Consider the following 23612-nt stretch of genomic DNA (forward strand, 5'->3'; position numbering starts at 1 on the left):
GTAGGTTGGGGAAGGGGGAGGGAAAGGGTTGTGTGCAGTGGTTTGTTGTAGTTGGGGAGGGTGTACATTTGGGGTATGAGCCTACACCCCAGGAGAAACAATATGCACCATGGGAGACCTTAAGATAGTTACTTGGAGCGTCAGGGGCTCAATAGTTATTTGAAAAGAAACAAGGTTATGATGTACCTGCGCAGACAGAAAGTGGACATAGCCTTGTTACAAGAAACTCATTTAAAGCAGGAAAAACTGGCAGTGATACGGAAAAAGTGGAAAGGAACTGTAGTAGGAGCAGCATACTCAGCATATGCAAGAGGGGTAATTATATGGGTGGCCCCACATGTCCCATTCCAGTTATTGCATTCTGCTGCGGAGCCAGATGGTAGAATGGTGGTTATGAAAGGACTGGTGGAAAATAGGGAGATATCTATAGTAAATACTTATGCCCCGAATCAGGATACAGCTGCGTACTTCAAGACCCTATATGGTAAACTCAGTGGGAGTGTGTGGGGGCTGTGTTGTGTGGGGGATTTCAATTGTGTGTTAAGCCCCAACATAGATAAATCAGACACTAAGATGGATAGACCCACACCGGCTGCAAAGGCGTTGCAGTCATTATTGGCAGATTTTGGGCTGGACGATGCATGAGGGCACGCCATCCACAAGATAGAAAATATTCGCACTATGCGGCCTCTCAGGGCCTATATACGAGATTAGATTATGTGTTTGCCACGCATGAATTAATGCCCAAAATAACGCATACAGAATATAAAGCAAGGGTCCTCTCGGACCACTCGCCACTGATGGTAGTGTGGCAATACCGACCCTCGCAGGAAAGGATACCCACATGGCGCTTGCGCGCAGAGGCGTTGAAAGATAATGTATTTAGGGAGGATTTGCGAGAGGAAATAATATGTTATTTTGAGATTAACACTGGCAGTGTTAAGACAGCGAGCACACTCTGGGAAGCCTTCAAGGTGGTGGTAAGGGGAATCGCGATAGCCAAGTCCAAGGGACTGCAGAATGGGATCCTGACCGAGTTGCAGGAAGCCGAAAAGGAGCTAGAAAGGGTGTCAGAAAAGAGTACTATGACTAAGGAAGGCACAGAAACGGTACTCGGCCTGCAACAGAAATGTGCAGTATACTGGGAAAGATTATGCAACCTCAATTATAAAAAGTACATAGAGAGACAACATGCAGAAGGGGACAAACCAGGGAGAGTCCTGGTATGGCTATATAAAAATGAGACCTCTAGGACCCCAATTAGAACGATAGTGAAAGAAGATGGGGGCATAGCAGACACGCAAGAGGGGGTTAATCAGGAATTTGCAGAGTATTATAGACGCCTATATGGGGATGAGTCAGGAAGCAACAGAGAAGAGATAGGAGACACATTGGAAGATATTGGACTGCCCCAGATCAGCGCAGAGGAGAGGGAGGAGCTACATGCCCCGATCACTCTGGAGGAACTAGAAGAGGTAGTGAGGCAGTTTCCCACGTGCAAAACCCCGGGAACTGATGGGCTCACAAGTGAATTTTATAAAGCATATAAAACAGAGGTACTCCCCCGCTGCTGGAGATGCTCAATGAAGCGTATAAAGCTGGGGAATTACAGGAATCCTTACGTGAAGCGGTTATTATACCGCTTCCCAAACCCAATAAGCCTGGTAATGACTGTGGCTCGTACAGGCCCTTGTCTATGTTGAACCAGGACAGCAAGATTCTAACAGCGGTCCTGGCAAATAGACTGAAGAAGGTCATTAATAAGTTAATACACTCCGATCAGACGGGATATGTCCCGAATGGAAACATCACGAATAACCTTAGGCGACTCCACCGAGTCATTGAAGGCGCTAATGGCGATGCAGGCAAGATGGAGATAGTATCATTAGATGCGATCAAGGCATTTGACTCGGTCAAATGGCCCTGGCTAACAGCGGCCCTAGCCAACTATGGTATGGGACCAGGATATCTCAAATGGGTTAAACTGTTAAACAGTGCGCCACTAGCTAGAGCTAAAACAGGAGCAGTGGTTTCTGGAAGATGGCAACTCAGTAGGGGTACTAGACAAGGGTGCCCATGTTCCCCCCTTGCTGTATATCCTAGCCTTAGAACCCCTGGCGATCTATCTAAGGCAGCAATATGATGCAATAGGTATTGTCGTGGGGGAGACACCACATTTAATTTCATTGTACAAAGATGACATGTTACTGTATTTGCGCTACCCAGAAGAGAACCTTCAATATATATTGGAAGTGATGAAGAGGTTTGCAGAACTATCAGGCATAGCAGTGAACCCTCGTAAATCCTGTATGTACCCGCTGGGTAAGTATAAAGGGCTCCCGCTAGAGCATTTGCCGATCCTACAGATACCTGAAGCTGAACATAGGCATAACACAGAAAGAACGGTCAAGAAACTGGAGAGTAGCATGACGTTCTGGGAGAAGCTCCCCTTGGCAATGATGGGACGAGGGGCGATGCTCAAGATGGAGGCGCAACCCAGATTGTTGCATTGCTTCACGAATATCTCATACGCAATACCCAGGAAATTCTTCACTAGGCTGGACGGCATATGCAGGGAATTCTTATGGCACGGGATGATGAACAGGGTAGCCCTATGGAAATTACAAAATCCACACGAAAAAGGAGGCATTAAATTACCGAACTGGGAAGTCTATTATGTAGCGAGTCAATTACAACATGTGGCTAAATGGCTCTCAGAAGAACCCAACTTAGAACACAGGCTGTTTCAGAGGGACTGTGCCCATATTTCCTACAAGAGATGGTATGGTTGCCTAGGTCAGAGTTGGAAGGCCGTCCGGGGATGATGGGCCTTGGGTGGGAGATGTGGCAAAGAGTGTGCCGGTTAACGGGGAAGCCATCTCTGTGCTCCCCACAGATCCCATTGGTCACAGTGGTGGGAAGAGAAAAACAACTGAGGTTAATGATTAGGAAGCACTGGGAATCGGTTGGGATAGTAACGATGGGGGATGTATGGCAGGAGGGGAAGATATTGGAATTTGAGGAGCTGGTGGAATTAATGGGGCTGAGTGCTGGCCAATATATTGTGTACCACGGGGTGGTGCAACGGATTAAAGATACCTGGTCGGAAGTGGCACTGGCGGAGGAACCGGATGCCACAATAGATACGATATATGACATAGCAGAAGGGGGACACAAAACATCTAGGTTATATGAAATGACAATGTCTCAAGTGGGCAAGGAGGTGGTGCAACTTAGACTGGACTGGGAAGAAGAGGTAGGGGCCCCGATGAGCGATGGGATGTGGGAAAGGGCACAAGGATATCATAAAAGAGTATCAAGAAATGCTAGGCTACAGCAGATACAGTTGTATATAACTCACAGAGCATACCTGATGCCTCAAAAGATAGCTAAATTTAAAAACGCTGGACGTCAAGTGTGCCCTAAATGTAAATAGGAAAATGTGGGAATGGTGCATATGTTCTGGGCGTGCCCACTGATAGAGAGATACTGGGGAGAAATAGCACAGAAAATGGAAGACAAAGGGCTCCACAGGAAAGTGGATACTGCGTGGGCTTGTTTGATAGGAGGGTTTCCAAGACCTCGCAAGCTTAAACATGTAAGCAAATTGAAAGATCTAGTGTATGTCTTGGCAAAAAGAAGGATTGCGATGGGTTGGAAGGCATGCTATAGACCCCGGGTGGAAACGTGGTGGAGGGATCTGCAGAAGGGGGTGGAGGCAGAAACAGTGGTATGGCAGGCAGCGTGTAAAGGGGAGATAGAAGAAGAAGCCGGAACCCTGCAGGTTTGGAGGCAACTGATAGCCGAATTATTTGGGCTTTCACAGGAGGGACCAAGTGATGGAGACCCAACAAGTCTGCAGAGTTTCTTGGCTTTACTCAACGATTCCCTCCGAGGATGGACCCCCTCTGGAAGAAGCAGCCACTGGGATGCTGAGTCCAAGAATATAAAGGAACCAAAGTCTTTACGAATGGCAGCATTTTGGCTCTTTGAAGTGCTTTCCTTTGGTTGACGATTTCTCTGACTGTAGAAATCCTGTGAAGAAGAAACTTGCTGTAGTCTTCTTAAAGACTTGGTAGATGAGCATAAGACCCCTGGGACCCTTCAATAACTTCTGGCGGTGACGGTTGCATAGGTCACTTTTGGTGTTGGGTTTTGGAATATCCTGGTTTCCCAACTTTTGGTTCTTCAGTGCTGCAGCCACAGCATGGACCTCTGGATAGCTTCTGACAACCTGGACTCGACCACTGGAGTGAACCTCAGACCCTCACCAAGTCTGGACCCTTGGGACAATTTCGATAGCTTCTGGTGGTGGGGGACCCACCGGCAGATCTTCCATGGTACCCAACGACTCTGGGCTCTCTCCGGTGGAATAAAGTGGTCAGTGGTGACTGCAAGGATGTCCTTTCGAATGTTCTTAGGCAGTTTGGAACTTTCACAGCTCAGGGTGTCCAGGAGCACTATGCCAGTGTACCCCCTCTTCTGGAAGGTAGACAGCAATGGCTTACAGTGGTCATGAAACACACCTATGGCCCTGGGCGACACCAATGGACTTCTCTGGCTCGGGTTGTCTGGCATTCCTCTTCCGGACCTTGAGAACCCCTTCTCCCGACGGCAGGCACACAGGACTGACTTCCGGGATACTTTTATGAAGAATAGCAGTTTTGCACAATGGTCCCTCGTAGCTCGGGGATATGTCTCCTTTGCACGTCCTCTCTGGATCAGTCCTTGGGAGATACAACAGCTTTTGGATTGTTGATGTAATGCATCAGCAGACATACCTTCCAGCTAGGCTTCAGGGAGCAGCTTCTTGCTAAGCTTCAACTTCAGCTGATGAACAAATGTCTAAGTGAGAGGTCCCCAGATATACACATCTATCCCTCATTCACTCTGCTGAGCCAGGCTCAGTCAGCCAATCACACAGTAGGGCATTCATGCATGCAGGCAGCCAATCAGGCTCACAGGCATTGAAGTAATTCACTCCACCCAGACACCCCTAGCAAAAGATGTGGATTGGAGCAAGTATCCAGCCTTTCAGCACACTACACTGCATTCATTTCACTTTCAGGCAGGGCTGTCTCATTCATTGTGTCACACACGCAGAAACCAGACACCCGCAATAGAGAATGTGAGTTCACTTCAGACTCCATTCACACAGGTCGCACCAGGAGGGTGTACCCACAACATACAACACCTGGGAAGGCTCCAGTCAGTCTAACAGGAGGCAGCCCCAGAGCCATATATGGTATTTCCACCCAACAGCCAGTCAGTCAGAAGGGACAGAGTCAGGGTTTCCCAGGACTTTTGGGAAACAAGGCAAAAGGCAAGAGAAACCAAGAGGCCACAGGGGCCATCTTTCCTCCTAACAGGAATCCATGTATTCCTACAGCAGGGCCTGGGTGTGTCAAAAATGGAGGACACTTAGAGGCACTTCCAAGTCAGCATGTAGCTGACACCCACCCATACCCATACACACAGCTGCCCAAAAACACACATAAGGGATACAAGGGTGTACCCCTACCCATGGGTGCCATAAGGGTATCCAATGGGTGATGTTCACCAAAAGATAAGAATGAAGAGCTGCCCTGCTGGAGGTCCAGGCGGGACCTCAGTGGCAGAAAACACAGAGAAAACACACACAGATAAGTGGTAGGACAAGGACAGGAGGTCATGTCCTTCCAAAAGGCATTTCCAGCATCACAATACCCTGGGCCGGGGAAGGCTATATTCTTAAGAGGGGTGTGAATGTGGCTGAGTAGCAACCCAAACAGTGCGGTATAAAAATCCAAAATAAAGTAATGTCCAAGGTTCAATAAAAATATATGCACTTTAATTAAACACACCATACTAACAAGAAAAACACTAACCAAAAACCACCCCTGAAGAAAGAACACAGAATAAGCAATGTTCTTTTCAAGTGACATGTACTTGTGAGCAAAAAGGGTTTAAAGTGACCTAACCAGTCTCTAAGGACCACAATTGACCAAGGGGGCAGTTAAAAGTTAATTATACCGTCTTTGCAGTTCTTGCTAGTTCAGATGCATTGAATAGTTCATGAAGCATGCTCCACTCAGTTCAATGGTGAAAAACACTAGGATCCCAACTGTCTTAGTGCTCAGGGTGCTGAGAGTCCCAAACCAGGGTCCCAGGAACAAGGGGAGTCCTTCCTCATGTTCCCAAACATGGGGGAAACTGGCACACAATTGTAGGGGTCCTCCATCACAGAGAGGCGCTAGGTACTTCTGTGGCTGGCAAAGAGGAAGTCTTGTTTCAGCAGCAGATCGACCCCAGTGGTCCCTGGGGTGGTTTTGGAGACAGAGCAGGTTTATGCCTTGGAACACCTGCCTACACCCTACAACTGAGGACTTTACAAAGAACTGCTCTCTCTGCAGGATCCAGTGAAATCTCCAAGAAGTGGTGGGAAGCTCCTTCTTTTATAGTCAAAGGTCCACAGTCGATTTGACTAAAGCCTGTCTGCTTTAGGGGTACAATCCCTGCTCTTGAAATTAGTAGACTTTGCCCATATGATTTAACACCTAAAGTGCTTTTCTCCAGAGGAAGTGTAGTAGACAGGAAAGAGAATAAGAGACAGAGAGAATTGAAATGACAGATCCCTCCAGAAACTATGCAGATCCATATCTGGCTCATCCTAGCTTTGCCCACTCCCCTCTCAATAGGATGCAGCCCCTTGATGTACGGCCTGCATCTCTGTGAATGGGTGTGCCTCTTGGTTTCTGTTACCAGGCCTGTATCCTGTGGACAGGCTGTCCTGGGGAAAGGGTGTAACCTGTCCTTTACAAAGGACCAAAGAGAAGCACCCCCTAACCCCCAAGGCTAGTCCTGTCAGTAGACAGGGGTGGGCCTTGTATGAAAGTAATACACATAGTTGAACTGGGCCCAAGGCTGAAACATGTGCAACATCAATTTAATGTGGCTGGGAGAACTATGAAATATGCTGACCACCATACCCTAACTCAAGTATGGCTTATATTTACATTTGTATGTGCCACCAGGAGAACATCTTCAAGGTATTAGATTTTCTGGAACAGGGGTGCATACTTTAAATGAAGCACCTGCGCTGCAGAGTCTTGGGTGCCTCTGCAGCTGTCAAGAGGGCACCTCTGGCCTCTGAACCTGCTCTGTGCCACTGGTAGTGAATGCACTCTAAATCAGGATACTGATGCAGCAAGGCACACATACACAGTCTGCTAATGGCATGGAGCAAATAAAAGGGGACTCTGATTAGCAGATTTCCATTTCAGGGATGGATTTAGTGCATTATTGCATTATTTATTAAAAATAAAAAATAAAAACACACTCTTGCTGGAAGACAATTCACCACACCAGTCCTCATCACATATGAGTATAAATGTGTGATGAAATTGGTATCGGTAGAAATACAGGGCCTGGTTTCCCTTTCTCAAAAGTGGTAAAAGATTCATGAGCACTTGCTGTATGTTTATAGATCACCATTACCAGAGCCAATGGCAGTGGAGGAGGAGCTGGAGCAGCTGCTAGTGTAAGAGTCATTGGGACGACCTCTTGAGCGCCCTGAGCCAGTGTGAGTAAGTAAGCGAACATTTCCATGATATCTTCTACTGTCTTGTCACCTTGTTTGTCTTTTATGATCCTAGAACAGATCATCAAGGAGGTCTTAGCAGCGTCTGTAGACCCTGATTTCTTAAATACCTAATCAGGCCCTTTCATTGCTTGCTTGAGTCCTTCAATCCCCTGAGCTTCGAAACATTCTGTTTGTCTGTAGATTCCTCAAAACATGTTGCATATGTTCCCCAATATTTATGACCTATCCCTTTGCCCACTTCTAGACACACTTCAAAGGCACTAATTGGCCCAAATGGAAGGTCCCATCTAACAGAAATTTAGTATGTTTGTTCTCCTGTGTCAAATGGTGGCAACTTCGAGAAACTTAAATGTGGCACTATTGTAGCTAATAAATCTATAATGAACAGGTTAGCCCTTAGATGGTAGGGCCACCTGCTTTGATTGTCACCCACACACACGCACGCCGCCTCCAGGGAACTACGGTACTGGCATGCTCACCAGTACCGTAGTTCTCAGACTGGCAAACTTATAATGAGGCACAGTATGTCAAGAATTCCTGACATAAAATTGCTTCATAACTATGAACCAGATGCCAGAGAGAAATCCTATACAATGGACCCACCCTTGGACATTCTGTTAAGATATGTTAAGCGATTTTTATTTACAGGGATCATACAAATACTACAATATCTATGGCCCTCTTGCAGCTATAGCCGTGCACCTGTAATAGCAAGCACTGGCAATTTATCAATGCGGGTCAGCAGCCTAAGACTAGGGACTTCAAGGTCAGGGCGGCAGAGCATTAAATAAGGCTGAGGTCTCATAAACCTGTGGCTTACCGTGGACACCAGAGTGTAACCATGAAGTGTAATCAAATGTTCACAATTAGGAATACAATCCCAACTGGCCACCTTCTTTGCAAATACTCTCTTCAAGACCACATATTGTGTCCCACGATTAAAATCAGGGAGCCAATTAACAGAAAGGAACACATGCTTTATAGTTGGTATTAATAATAAGTTAGGCAAATATGAACAAAAAAACTAAATTACCCTTTCCAGAATCACCAACCCATATTAGCATAACCCTGAAACAAATGAATATCTTGTTTAGTCATCATGAAAAATAACCTTGGCTATCCTGAGTGGCCCATGCAAGCACCACACTTTTGGTCATTCTTCTCCTTACCACCCCTGGAGTTTTTTTAACAGGACTCCTTTCATCTTAGTTTTGTGTGAACTGTGGAATTTGAGAGGAGGTAGTCCGCAGATCCAGCCGGTGCTCCCACATTGCACAACAAGTCCAAATTGTGGCACTAAAACAGTCAGAGAAACCAACTCATTCATCAATGTAGGCTGATGACAAACTGATGCATCTTTTTTTGTTGCCGTACAAGTCAAGAAAGAAGTTTCCTACACATAACAGGAACAGACCACACTAATCCGATCCCCCTTCCAGACATTCCAAATGTATAGATCACTCATTACCTGACATAGTTAAAACGTAAGAACATCTGATATCTCCCTGCTGGGCCCTTTGGCACACTTATTCCACCTCCTGTCAAAACAATGAACCCATTAATTTCTGCATACTCTGTTCATAGTATTCATTTCCTGCTATGATGTCATCTAACAATTGCCAGTCTACTAATCCCTGCCGAAGGGCTTGAACCCCCACCCCATGACAACTTTTGGTTTCTTATGAATCATTTCATTGTTCATTCCAGTTCAAGCTTGTTTTGGCTATCACAGGGATGCGTTCAACCTTGGGACAGGACCTTGCTGAATAACACTCTTAACTCATCATAGTTGGGTCCTTAGGGAAGCAAGGGTTGTAAAAGTCAATGTAATCATGATATCTAAAAATAAAAACTTACGCGAAATGGGCAGTGATGGGATAGCGGCGTGGCCAATTTCATTTAATATAGGGTGTAAGGGATCAAGATTAAGACTCGGACATGGCATGTTAAATATTGGCTACAGACTTTTAAGAAGGGTTGGGAAAATCCTGTTTCTCCCTAACTCTATGAGGGGTTTCCCTGCATCATCAAAACTAAGGAACGTCTGTGTCAGGATGTTAAACAAATAAAGCGTCCTCAGTTTTGTGTCCAAAACCCTAAACTGACCCTTACATGCTAAACTAAATACAAGGTGAAATTAGGGATTTATGTGAATTATAAACATACAGCTTATTCTTGAAGTTCCAAACATAAAGTTTTACCATGCAGAAAGGAAAAGGAATAATGTTCCACCAGGTAAACGGGGTTCTCCCTACCCCTATGTTTCTTCTGGTTTCTCACAATCCGTCCAGCACTTCTGTCAAAGTTAAAAATATTCCACTGTTTCCCAAGGATATGCCTCTATCCCTGAGTATTCCTTTTTAGCCACTTAGTTATTTCACAGTTTAAAACTGGTTGAAGGGTGAATTATTCCACCCTCACACCTCTTCAGTCTCTACTGATTCAATGATTTTTCTTTACTAAAAATATGGGATTTTCCTTGTCTCCCTCTGTTTCCGCTCAATGCCACAGTTTGTTTGAGATCTTTGCTTTCTTTCTTTCTCTTTGCTCTTGTTCCTCTTAGAAGGGGTATGGCTCCCTCTTTTGTCATTGTTTCACATCTTCAGGTTCACTCACTTATCTTCTTATTCCTGGTTCACTCTCCTGTCAGGGCTTCAGTATTTTATGATTTCTCTGGTTTTCTACATTACTGAAAGGGGTAAGGCTCTTCCCTTTTTACATCTACGTTATAGCTTCTGGCTTTGATCCCTCTCCTGTCCCTGGTATATTCTCCTGTCAGGGTATGCTATTTATTTTTACAAATAGGTATGGGTCTTCCCTATGATTAATATTCCACACTTTGAAGGTGGGGTTCTTTATCCCTTTGTTTGTTCTCACTTCTTTTTTCACTTCTCCTGTTAATTCTTCTTCTACCACTTTTATACTCGCTTGCCAATGTGTCACACTTTCCTTATTTTTGCGTGAATTCCAGACGTACTGTTTACCTGGTTCACTATCCTGCCATAGTTTCTTCGTTTTCTTTTCAGTCTTTCTTGTGGCTTACAACACTGTTCATTTTTATATTAGTTCTACACCCTTCACTTGGGCTGTTTGCAATGTTTATTGAAATTCTGTGGCCTTCACACAGGCTTTGCACAATCTTCGTCTCTGTACCAATTATATTGCCTTTTCATAGGGCGTCTGCAATGTTTGTTTCAATTCTCTTGCCTTCACTTCAGCGTTTCGCAATGTTCACATCTGTATCACTTGTATCTCTTTCTCTTAGGCTTTTAGTAATGTTCATCTTCATTCTAATTCCTTCACTTAGACATTTTGCAATGTTCTTATCGTTATTACTTGTATGGCCTTCTATTAGGCTTGTCGGAATATTTGTCTCAATTCTATTGCCTTCACCAAGGCACTTTACAATGTTTGTGTCTGTATAAATTAGGTTGCTTTCTCTGTTTGGGCTTTCTCGTGTTGGGGCCGGTATGCAACATTCACCCTGAAGTGCCCCGGTAACCCACATGCTTCTCCTGGGCTTACCATTGTTTCTCACCATCTTCAGTGTTCTCTGCGCTTCTCTATCCTCTTTGTGTCTCATCCGCTGACCCGAGATGCCTTCCATGAGCTGATTCTTTCCAGCTTCGCTTCCCTCTGTGTCTGGCAGCTCCAACTGCCTGTGACAGGGACGCAGCAAACTTCTCCTGGGTTGTCTGCACTGCACGCCATCTCCTTCAAATTCTGAGCTGCGCTCTGCACTCCACTTGTCTCCAGTGTCCCGAACAGCATCAGAACAAGTTGGATACACTTACCAGCTCTGTCTTGCTTGTACTTCATTTGTGTATTTTTGTATGCCCCGGTTTCACTTAGTAGTTTCCAATGACTAGAGCACAGCGTTGGTGTGCCTTGTTTAGTAATCCTCATTACTCCATACCTTTTCCTCGTCTCAGTACTAGAAAAGGGGGGAGGTGCATAACATTGTTGGATAGGAAAGGCTGGAAATTCAGCAACCACATTACAATAAGCCATACAGGAGTGTGGTATAATTCCTTGTGTCACTAGGATTTACCACTTAAGGGTTGTTTTAATCAAATATTCTCTTGCCTCCCTGTGGTTTGTCCTCTCCTATGCAGTCCTCCCGCAGATCGCCACCCCCAGGGGTAGAGTTCTGTCTTTTCCTGACCACGCAAGGGAAGCTTCTCTCGAGGTAATCAGTGACGATAGTGCTAGATTTCTCACAAGGGCTATTGGCTGCCTGTAACTGCATTTTATTTGAATTCATTAATTACCAGCAGCTTTTATCGTTAAGCATTTTCACTACTCCACTGGCTAAGTACCTCTAGTATGTATGACCAAAGAGTGCAGAGTTGTTTTTCAGATATTTGTGCAGTGCTTCAGCCTCCCGTCCCTCCCCAGATACCCCTTGCCTGAGACAAGGTAACCTACCACATCAGCCTCAAAATGCCAACTACCACATAGTGTAAAGTCTTGGACACGAGCAGGACTGATTATTGCAACAGAAACCCCCTGTAAAGCCTGAGCCATCCCCCTACAGTGTAACGCATAATAGAGGTCCAGCCAAAAAATACACAGTGGGATGAGTTCACATTGATCACAATATGCCTTCCAATGCTGAATTTAAATAAACAATTTTAGCCAAGCTTTTTTTTCATTGTATTGTATGCATTCTATTATGTTGCTTTTCTAATGTGCTACTGTTAGGAACATCTTTGTTTTCATGCTTTGAAGCCTAAATCTATCTTTCATCTGTTTCATCTCCCATTTCAGTTTTAGGGTGTGGGTTGTTGTAGGGAACCATGTTGATATGAGCCTGCATCTGGCATGGATCTGTGGCCATCGGCAATCATTACTACTGAGAAACAACAACAGCATGTTTTTGAAGATTATGCACAAAACTACATTTGACTTGAAGAGACCTGTTTCTGCATGCGGGTATGTTGTAGGACATTACTATAGATTTATTTACAGTACATTGAGAAAGTCATTAGATTGGATTTGCTGCTACACCCTTTCCCATGATCAGTATAAACTAGTGTTTAAATAACATTTGCAGATCTCATCTTAGGAATTCAAAAATTGATGCTCTCGGGCTAAGACCAGGGATGCAGCCTTATACCTGAAATAGAGACTTTAGAGTATGATAAGCCCACACCAAGAAGTTGGGATCTGCAATGTGTGACTCTTCAGCTGTTTGGACTACACATCTGATTATCCCTCAACATTAACCATGCTGGCTTGGACTGAATTAAGTTGTTGACCAGCATATCTGGGAAACCAAAGGTTTCAAATCTCTAATTTGTGTAATGGCAAGAATCCCCTCTCTGATGCTAGCTTATGTTTTTGAGATGTGTTATATTCTGAGAATGCGGCATCCAGTTAATAATAAGCAGAAGCATATTATGTTCTGCAGTAAGCACAAAGTTACCAATCAGAGCCACCATGCCATCCAAGAGCACAGCTCCTTTAATCACTGAATCTTTAGCTTTCAACTTTCCCTGTTCCATCATACTTACACTAAATGGAAATAAAGACCTCTAAAACACTGTAGTCTATAATTGATCAATTTTGAATACTGTGATATAAGTATATGGAAATATCTTGGCTGCCCGATACCAAACTCCATCTGTGGCCAAAGGTGCTGACTATGAGCTGTCGTGTGTCCACTTTGGGATCACACCCGGACAATCAAAACTCTGTACTGGACCCTGGCTTAGCCCAGGGAAAAGGTCAAACATTCTTCTAATATGTTGGGGGAAGCAATAGGCCACTCACCCAACCATAGAGGATGTCTCACCCAGCCTAGTACAGTGCCAATATTACGCTCTTGCTATGTTTTAGACTTAGAGTATGGGCACTTCAAGGTGTATTTCCCTTCACAACACACTGTCACAGCTGTTTCAATGCACAACCCTCCAACGTGACAGCTTACTCACAGGCTTTTCAACAGTTCCTCGTCACCTGGGAAATGGAGGGCTTTAAATTAAAATCCCAGATTTGGGTTTGGGAGGGAGTTGAAAATAAAATAGGGTGAGTTTCAACATGGTCATGGAAACAGCAGACTTCTTAGCTTTTTGTTTCTTTACAGCTACAGGGAATTCTCTCTGGTCTTATATAGCACATCCCTTGCTTCCACTATTTATTTGGGCCCCCATTCCTGTCCGTTAAAGGGTAGCAGGTATTCTATAAATAGTGTTGTTCCCTGCATAGAGAAAAGTGTTTTTATTTTTCTTTGTATTATTTTTCTGCTCCTTGCGAAGAGAAAAATGTGATTCCCCTTTTCCCCTTTTCCCGAATCTGTATTCCTGGCTGATGTTTGGTTATAAAGGATAGTAGAAAGTGGTGTCTGAGAACTTTTTGTCCTGAACTTCTTGGGCGGTTTTGAGATTGGGCTTAAGTGGTGTCGGGGATGAAGATCTAAAATGTAAGGGCAGTTCCTCATTTATAATCTTATATTAATCAAGGTGAGAGAAAACACACACTTCCATTGTTGTACCCCTAAGCATGAAAAACATTGGCATTCAGAATGGGTGAGGGTCAAGAGAGTGTTCATCCCCAAATGATTAATACACTTTTTTATCACAATATAATCACAAGGACAATGTTTTCTCATATATAGAGTTCATTACAAAATACATATTAGTACAGTTATAAGTGATTTCAATCCAGCACTCCAAATAGGTCAATGCCTAGTATGGGATGCCCAATGGAAACCCTGTTAGGGAGAATTCTCTGTTTAGGCTGAATTTCCTAACCTAGTGAGTCCCCGAGCAGCTTTGCTGGATTTCTGGAGTTTGTTTTTTTTCATCCTGCCAAGAGTGAGACTCTTTTTCTCCCACTCTTGGACATGAATGTGTGTAATTCCTTTGAATGTCAATGTGTTCTATGGGCTATGGGGTCCTTTACTCCATAAGGTCTCATATGTTTTGCTATGTGTGCTACACTGCACCCTCTGTGCCGTAACACTGGGGCGTCCTAGCGGACCTCCATCATAGACTCCATACCCGGGGACTGACTACTGTCTCCCCGGGCATGTAAAGTCACCATTGGCTTTACTAGACCTAAATTTACTAACAGAACTAGTACAAGCCACCCTATTGTGAACGTACTAGTAGGGGTAATTTGATTACTCCTAGGTCTGTTATTCGAGGGGGCACTGTCCCGTCCCCCCTCGTCGAGTTTTGGCTGGTGGCAGTGGAAACTACTTGTTATGTTCGACCCCGAATATAACCCTATGGGATTCTTCCCATTGTTGGAGATTGATACTTTTTCTCGTTAGTCTCTAACATACCACCGGTCTACTTATCTTAAATAAGTCTATCGGATGGTATTTTCTGCCAGAACTCAGCTTTTTAAAATGGCGTCTGTGTTCATCTCTGTGACTCCTAAACCAAAGGTCAAAGTTCCACTTTTGGCGGGCTTCTGTACAGAGACTCTCCAAAGTGGTGCCATTCTATCTGAGTTACCACAGGGGTGTGGGAGGGGGTTTAGGCACCCTGGACCGAGTTGCCTTGCCAACTCTGGTCTCACTCTGGTGTGATTGGCCCAAGTGGTGAGCCTCCCCGCTCACCACTTAGCGTATGTTGATTGACAGCTAGGCTGAATGAATGGGGGTTTTCTGCATAAAAGCAGGGCTTTTGGGACTGGATCTTCAGAAGTCGCCACAGGACCTAAGAATCCGACGAGGGTAAAGCTGAGCTGACCTGCAACAACGACACCTCCGGTGGAGCCCTGCTGAACCGACTCACCAGTTACCAACGACAGAGGAGATCTCCCTGCCGGAGAGTCTCTTCCCCTGACTGGTGGGAACAACCAGTCCCCTTTTGCTTTTTCTTCGCCTCAGGATGCAGTGGTCGAATTGCCCGTGCAGAGCACCTCGGCAACCGGATAGCCACTACCCCTGTACCGCAACCAAAAGGTGGTGCCTTGTGACGGAGCACTCTGCGGCTGGTCTCTTCCCTGGTGGTGCAAGGATTTTCAACTTTCCTTCGATGACGAGATCATCTCTTCTCTTGGCAAAGACCAGACGTGCATCCACCAACAGGAACAACTGCCCCCGCTGGAGCTGTCTCTCCACAATCAAGGTACTGTGTCCGCCTGGCTTCCCTTGTTGCCAGATTGAGGTGTCTTAATCCTCACCTCTCCATAGGGTCGCCTCCAAGCTTTCTCTAGCGTGTTGTTCTGAACTGGTCCAATCTGCCGATAACAATTTGCAACAAAGACTCAAACGCATTTCCACTAAGATACTTTTTGGGACATATCGCCTTGCCTCTCTCCGAGTGGGCCTGGCCTCTGAACTTTATGATCTACCGTAGTTCTTGTCTTCTTGCCTTGCATTTGTCCGTGAAGTATTGGAACCGTGTTGATTTTGTAACCTGCTTATTTCTCTCTCCCGTCCTAACGAATACTAGAGTGCCAGCTAGATTGAAGCATACACCTCTGTCTGCAAATAAGTGATGCTGGTAAACCTAGACTTGTGGAACTATTGTTAGGGGGATTGATCTTTTTCTTCGTAGAGTAATTGTAATTGAAGTGTTTGCCGTAATAGTGCCAGGGTGTTTTCTATAGATGTGTCATTATAAATAAATACCTTTATATCTTTACACTGAAGCCTTGTTGCGTGTTTGCTTGTCTTACTGTGTAGAATTGCCCTATGTTGTATACTCCACATACTGCCTAACTCTTCTTGAGGGAGGTCTGACTGCTCAGCCACAGCTACCAAGTGAATCTGTGTGGTACAGACTGCTACCAAGTGGGTTTACTGCCAAACACCTGTAGTCCTAAATCTTTTGCAGTGGTCCCAGAGGGAACTGCACAGGTTTCCGCCTAACACTGGTGTACAGCGGTGGGATTTGTATCGAGTATACAGTTTAGAGTGCTTTTCGACACTTTAGGATAACTAACCACAAAGCTTAGCACTAAAAAGCAACTTTCAAAAAACATGTCTACTATGGAAGCTTACAGTCAAGAGTCCTTGTCAGGTGAAAATACTGAGAGTTTGCGAGCTCTCTGTAGGCAAGATAATCTTTCTGTAAGAGGCAAGAAGTTAGAACTAATGGAGAGATTGCTGGTGAACCAAAGTCTGGGTACTGGTTCAGAGGAACCAATTTCTCCAGCAAATGTAGATAACAGTGATGGTGTTGATCTAAATTGTAATTCTGATGATAGCGATGAAGAGGCTGAAGAGGAAGGAGAGGCTAACGAAACTGTCTCCCCTGCTCCTCTACCTGCTTTACCAGCTGTACCTACGGGGCCCATACCAGGTCCCACATGTAACCCTGCTTATTTTGATCTTGAAAAAATGAAGCTCGAATTAGAATACAAACGGTTCTTGGCTCAGTCTGAACGAAACCAAGAGCTCGAGTTCAGACGAATGAATGCCCAGGCTGAGCAGAAGCAAGCTGAGTTAAGACTCAGGGAAATAGAACTTAATCACGAGTTAGAGATGAAAAAGTTGTCTATGGAAAATGCTTCTCTCTCCTCTGGTTCCTCTAGGAGCTCCAGTCCCAAAAAACCCCGGATGCCGAAGGAATTAGTGGGTATGTGTGAACCGAGATTGGATGTGTTGGATTGGTTAAAGCTGTTTGAGTACAATCATGGGCTCCATGACATCACCGGGAATGATTTACTTCCCTGGTTGTTCTCTATGCTCCCTCCTGTTGCGACTGATGTGGTAATGGAGTTGGGGGAGGCGGATAAAACGGATTACGAAAGTGTGAAACTAGCTTTGATAGCTAGGTTCGGGAAGACCCCTTCCCAGTATCTTAAGAGGTTTAGAACCCTCAAAAAGCATGATGGTACCCCTTGGGCTAACTGGGTGAGTGAAGGGTTGAAAAACTTAGAGGGATGGATTAAGGGTTACAAAGTGAACACTTATGAGGGTATGAAGAATCTTTTTATGTTGGAGTCTATTTATGATGCCTGTTCTCCTGAGCTCAGACAGCACTTGGCTGATTTGAAGGAATTGGATTCCCGGAAGCTAGCTAAGGCTGCTGACTTATGGCTTACCAACATGGTTACTCATATGGATTCTGGGGCAACTCAGAAAAAGGATGAGGGAAACAGCCTAAAAAAGACTCAAAAGAGAATTTGAATAACTCAAATTCCAAAGAGGGCCCCAAACAAAACCAGAATGGTAGGCCACAATGAAAACCACAGCAGAATAGTGTGTCTTCTGGTGCCAAACCGGAAGGAGGCCAGAACAAGCCACCATTCCAGAAAGCATTCGGTAAATGCTTTGTTTGTGGCTCGACTGACCACGTGAAAGGAGATCCCAGATGTAAGGGTAAACCTTCAGGGGTCCTCAGCCAGCGTTTCTTTAGTATCTCTGGGGTTGTGGGAACAACAGAATTTAGATGTCTATAATTCTATCCCCGATAATACTAAAGAGTATTATAAGGACAGTGTCCAAGTGAATGGTCAGGAGACTCCTGCCATTAGGGACACTGGGGCCAGCATAACTGTGGTCGATAAATCATTTTTTCAGGCTGAGGATGTTGCTAAGGCACCCAGACGCCTCACCAAGTTAGCTGGAGGGCCTGTGCAGATGCTTCCCCAATTACCAGTTCTCATCCAGTGTAACGACATGACTGTGAAGATATCTGTCAGCATACAGAGTGAGGTACCAGGACGCGTACTGTTGGGTAACGATTTGAAAACTCTCGGAGTTGTATCGCATACTCCCAGACCTCCTAGTAAACGGTTACAGGAGCTAACCAGACCCGCAAGAGAGAGGACCATGCGCAGTACTCTCCAGGAGATGATGAAGAAAGAAATCACTCCTGCTCCACTGGAATTGTCGGCCGCTGTCTCGAAGAAAACAGAAGCAAAAGGGAAACCTAAGATTCTGCCCGGAAACCAGAGGCCGGCATTACAGTGCAGCCAACACGGACTTCCCCGCGGTTGTCCAAAGTTACACCCGTAACTCCACCTCCGGCTGAGGCTGAGAGGGAGGTACCACCCTGTGTGGTAGAATTAGACTCTGAGGAAGAGCTAATGGAAGGCCAGGAACTCATTGGAGATCTGGATCCTGTTGACCATCCTGAGCTGCAGTCTTTACTGGCAGAAGGTGGACCCAGTAGGGCAGACTTCAGTAAGGGACAGAGAGAATGTCCAACTCTGAAAGGTCTTCGCCACCAAGCAGAAGCTCAGGCTGAAGGGCAAGAGCCTGGGAAATACAGGTTGCACTGGGAAGATGGCCTCTTCTACAGTGAACCGACCGAGTCTGCACCTGGAGACTACAAACGACTTGTAGTACCCCAAGAGAACAGACCACAGTTCTTGCAGTTAGCCCACGAGATTCCTTTGGCTGGTCACTTGAGTTTCAAGAAGACTAAGGAAAGGCTCTCTCTCTACTTCTATTGGCCGAAGTGGAAAAACACTGCAGGAGCTGCCACACCTGCCAGACCTCTGGTAAGGTGGGCTCCAAGAATGTGGCACCTCTGGCGCCTCTCCCAGTTGTGGGAGTCCCATTTGAGAGAGTAGGGATTGACATTGTTGGTCCCCTTGATCCTCCAACCTCCTCAGGCAACAGGTTTATACTTGTTGTATTAGACCATGCTACTAGGTATCCTGAGGCAATTCCTATGAGGACTGTTACAGCTCCGGCTGTGGCTAAGGCCCTCCTTGGTATTTTTACTAGGGTCGGGTTTCCTAAGGAAGTCATCTCTGACAGGGGGTCAAACTTTATGTCCCACTGCATGAAAGCCATGTGGAAAACCTGTGGAGTTACTTACAAGTTCTCAACAGCTTACCACCCACAAACCAATGGGTTGGTAGAACGGTTCAACCGAACCATGAAGAGCATGATAGGTGCTTTAGAGGAACCCCTTAAGCATAAGTGGGACCTTCTACTGCCATGCCTTCTCTTTGCTTATAGAGAAGTCCCTCAGGGGGGAATAGGTTACTCTCCCTTCGAGCTTCTCTATGGTCATCCCGTCAGAGGTCCATTGGCCCTGATTAAGGAGGGGTTGGAGAGTGCTCCTTCCCCCAAGCCAGTCAGAGTGACTGACTATGTGATAGGTCTCCGGAGGAGAATGTCGACCATGATGACGGAAGCAAGCGATAACTTGAAAGCTGGACAAGCATTGGTCAAGCACTGGCACGATCAAAAGGCTAACATGATTGAGTTCGCTCAAGACCAGCTCGTTCTCGTTATGATCCCAACAAGGCAGAGGGCCTTGCAAGACAAATGGATGGGATCCTTCAGAGTTGTGGGTAAACTCGGAGAGGTCAACTATCTGGTGGACTTGGGCAATCCCAAGGAGGCTCCGACAGTCTTTCACACCAACCGACTCAAAGCGTATGTCTCAAGACCCGATGTAGGAGCGTTGCTTCTAGCATCATCCGAGGAAAAAGAAGAGAGTGAAGCTCTTCCGGATCTCCTCAGAGGCTTACCTTTGGACGAAAAAATGGAAGGAGTAAATCTCTCCTCAAATCTGACACCCGAGCAACAAGAAGAGTGCAAATCTATGTTGAATCAGTTTGCCTCTCTGTTCTCGCTTTCACCAGGCTTGACCTCTTGGGGCCAGCACGACATACTCACTAGTGACTGTCTGCCGGTCAAAAGCAGAGGATACCGAATGTCAGAGAACGTACGAACCCACATCAAAGAGGAGGTCAGCAAGATGCTCGATCTCGGGGTAATAGAGCCCTCTACTAGTCCATGGTCTAGCCCAGTTGTGTTAGTACCAAAGGCCGGATCTAAAGAACTTAGATTCTGCGTGGATTATAGAGCTCTTAATGCAGTCACCAAGACTGATGCCCACCCTTTGCCAAGAACGGATGAGTTGGTGGATAAACTTGGCGCCGCCAAGTTCCTCAGCACATTTGACTTGACGTCAGGCTATTGGCAAAGGCAAGGAGAAAACTGCATTTTCTACCCCCGTTGGCTTATACCAGTTTAAGGTAATGCCTTTCGGATTGAAGAATGCACCTGCTGCGTTTCAACGGATGGTAAACCAGGTTCTGAATGGGATGGAGGACTTCTGCATGGCATACTTGGATGACATCGCAGTGTTCAGCAATTCCTGGGAAGAACATGTAACCCACCTGAGAGATGTTTTGCAGGCTCTTGGACGAGCCAATCTGACCATAAAGGCAAGTAAATGCCAAATTGGACAGAGTAAGGTAGTCTATCTTGGACATGAGGAAGGTGGTGGAGAAATAAGGCCTTTGCTCAGTAAGATTGAAGCTGTGCAAAATTGGACAACACCTACTACTCAAACCCAAGTGAGAGCCTTCCTAGGCCTCACTGGGTACTACAGGAATTTCATAGAGAACTATGGGGCCATAGCTTCTCCACTGAATGTCATCTCCTCGCCCAAATTTCCTAAAATGGTTAGATGGAACGAGTAGTGCAATCAGGCGTTTGAAAACCTGAAAAAGGCTCTTTGCCAAGCCCCAGTACTCAGAGCCCCGTATTACCGCCAACACTTCATTGTGCAGACAGATGCTTCAAATGTAGGAATAGGTGCCGTACTCAGTTAACTGGATGGGAAAGGTAGGGAGCACACCGTTTGCTTCATCAGCCACAAGCTGAAGGATCCTGAAACAAGGTGGGCAACAATCGAAAGAGAGTGATTTGCTATCGTGTGGGCTCTGAAGAAGTTTAGGCCATACTTGTATGGTTCTACTTTTGTCATTCAGACTGACCACCAACCCTTGAGATGGTTAATGCAAATGAAAGGGGAAAACCCAAAACTACTGAGATGGTCGATCTGCCTGCAAGGGTTTGATTTCACCATTGAGCACATGTCAGGGTGTCACCACCAAAATGCTGATGGTCTCTCTAGGATGTATGTCATTGACTAGAGGTATGAGATTCATCCAGGAGTGGATTAAATCCTCCTGTCCCTTAGTCTGGGGGGGCGAGTGTTAGGGAGAATTCTCTGTTTAGGCTGAATTTCCTTACCTAGTGAGTCCCCGAGCAGCTTTGCTGGATTTCTGGAGTTTGTCTTTTTCCATCCTGCCAAGAGTGAGACTCTTTTTCTCCCACTCTTGGACATGAATGTGTGTAATTCCTTTGAATGTCAATATGTTCTATGGGCTATGGGGTCCTTTACTCCATAGGGTCTCATATGTTTTGCTATGTGTGTTACACCGCACCCTCCGTGCCGTACCACTGGGGCGTCCTAGTGGACCTCCATCATAGACTCCATACCCGGGGACTGACTACTGTCTCCCCGGGCATGTAAAGTCACCATTGGCTTTACTAGACCTAAATTTACTAACAGAACTAGTACAAACCACCCTATTGTGGATGCACCAGTAGGGGTAATTCGATTACTCCTAGGTCTGTTATACGAGGGGGCACTGTCCCGTCCCCCCTCGTCGAGTTTTGGCTGGTGGCAGAGGAAACTACTTGTTATGTTCGACCCCGAATATAACCCTATGGGATTCTTCATTCCATTGTTGGAGATTGATACTTTTTCTCGTTAGTCTCTAACATACCACCGGTCTGCTTATCTTACATAAGTCTATCGGATGGTATTTTCTGCAAGAACTCGGCTTTTTAAAATGGCGTCTGTGTTCGTCTCTGTGACTCGTAAACCAAAGGTCTAGCCCTTTGTTCCACTTTTGGCGGGCTTCTGTACAGAGACCGTCCAAAGTGGTGCCATTCTGTCTGGGTTACCACAGGGATGTGGGAGGGGGTTTAGGCACCCTGGAACGAGTTGCCTTGCCAACTCCGGTCGCACTCTGGTGTGATTGGCCCAAGTGGTGAGCCTCCCCGCTCACCATTTAGCGTATGTTGATTGACAGCTAGGCTGAATGAATGGGGGTTTTCTGCATAAAAGCAGGGCTTTTGGGACTGGATCTTCAGAAGACGCCACATGACCTAAGAATCCGACGAGGGTAAAGCTGAGCCGACCTGCAACGACGGTACCTCCGGTGGAGCCCTGCTGAACCGACTCCCCACTTCCCGACGACAGAGGAGATATCCCTGCCGGAGAGTCTCTTCCCCAGAATGGTGGGAACAACCAGTCCCCTTTTGCATTTTCTTCGCCTCAGGGCGCAGTGGTCGAATTGCCCGTGCAGAGCACCTCGGCAACCGGATAGCCACTACCCCTGTACCGCGACCAAAAAGTGGTGCCTTGTGACGGAGCACTCCGCGGCTGGTCTCTTCCCTGGTGGTGCAACGATCTTCAACTTTCCTTCGACAACGAGATCATCTCTTCTCTTGGCAAAGACCGGACGTGCATCCACCACCAGGAACAACTGCCCCCGCCAGAGCTGTCTCTCCACAATCAAGGTACTGTGCCTGCCTGGCTTCCCTTGTTGCCGGATAGAGTGAGGTGTCTTAATCCTCGCCTCTCCATAGGGTCGCCTCCAAGCTTTCTCTAGCGTGTTGTTCTGAACTGGTCCAATCTGCCGATAACAATTTGCTGCAAAGACTCAAACGCATTTCCACTAAGATACTTTTTGGGACATATCGCCTTGCCTCTCTCCAAGTGGGCCTGGCCTCTGAACTTTATGATCTACCGTGGTTACCTGCTTATTTCTCTCTCCCGTCCTAACGAATACTAGAGAGCCATCTAGATTGAAGCATACACCTCTGTCTGCAAATAAGTGATGCTGGTAAACCTAGACTTGTCGAACTATTGTTAGGGGGATTGATCTTTTTCTTCGTAGAGTAATTGTAATTGAAGTGTTTGCCGTAGTAGTGCCAGGGTGTTTTCTATAGATGTGTCGTTATAAATAAATACCTTTATATCTTTACACTGAAGCCTTGTTGGGTGTTTGCTTGTCTTACTGTGTAGAATTGCCCTATGTTGTATACTCCACATACTGCCTAACTCTTCTTGAGGGAGGTCTGACTGCTCAGCCACAGCTACCAAGTGAATCTGTGTGGTACAGACTGCTACCAAGTGGGTTTACTGCCAAACACCTGTTGTCCTACATCTTTTGCAGTGGTTCCAGAGGGAACTGCACAGGTTTCCGTCTAACAAACCCTTATTTATATATTTTTATGTGAAATGTTTGTTTAATTCTGGATGATGTACCCTTATATAACGCCCCTCTCTTTGAATTC

This window comes from Ambystoma mexicanum, chromosome 5p, assembly GCF_040938575.1.
Source record: "Ambystoma mexicanum isolate Mex_15411 chromosome 5p, UKY_AmexF1_1, whole genome shotgun sequence".
NCBI classification, from domain to species: Eukaryota; Metazoa; Chordata; class Amphibia; order Caudata; family Ambystomatidae; genus Ambystoma; species Ambystoma mexicanum.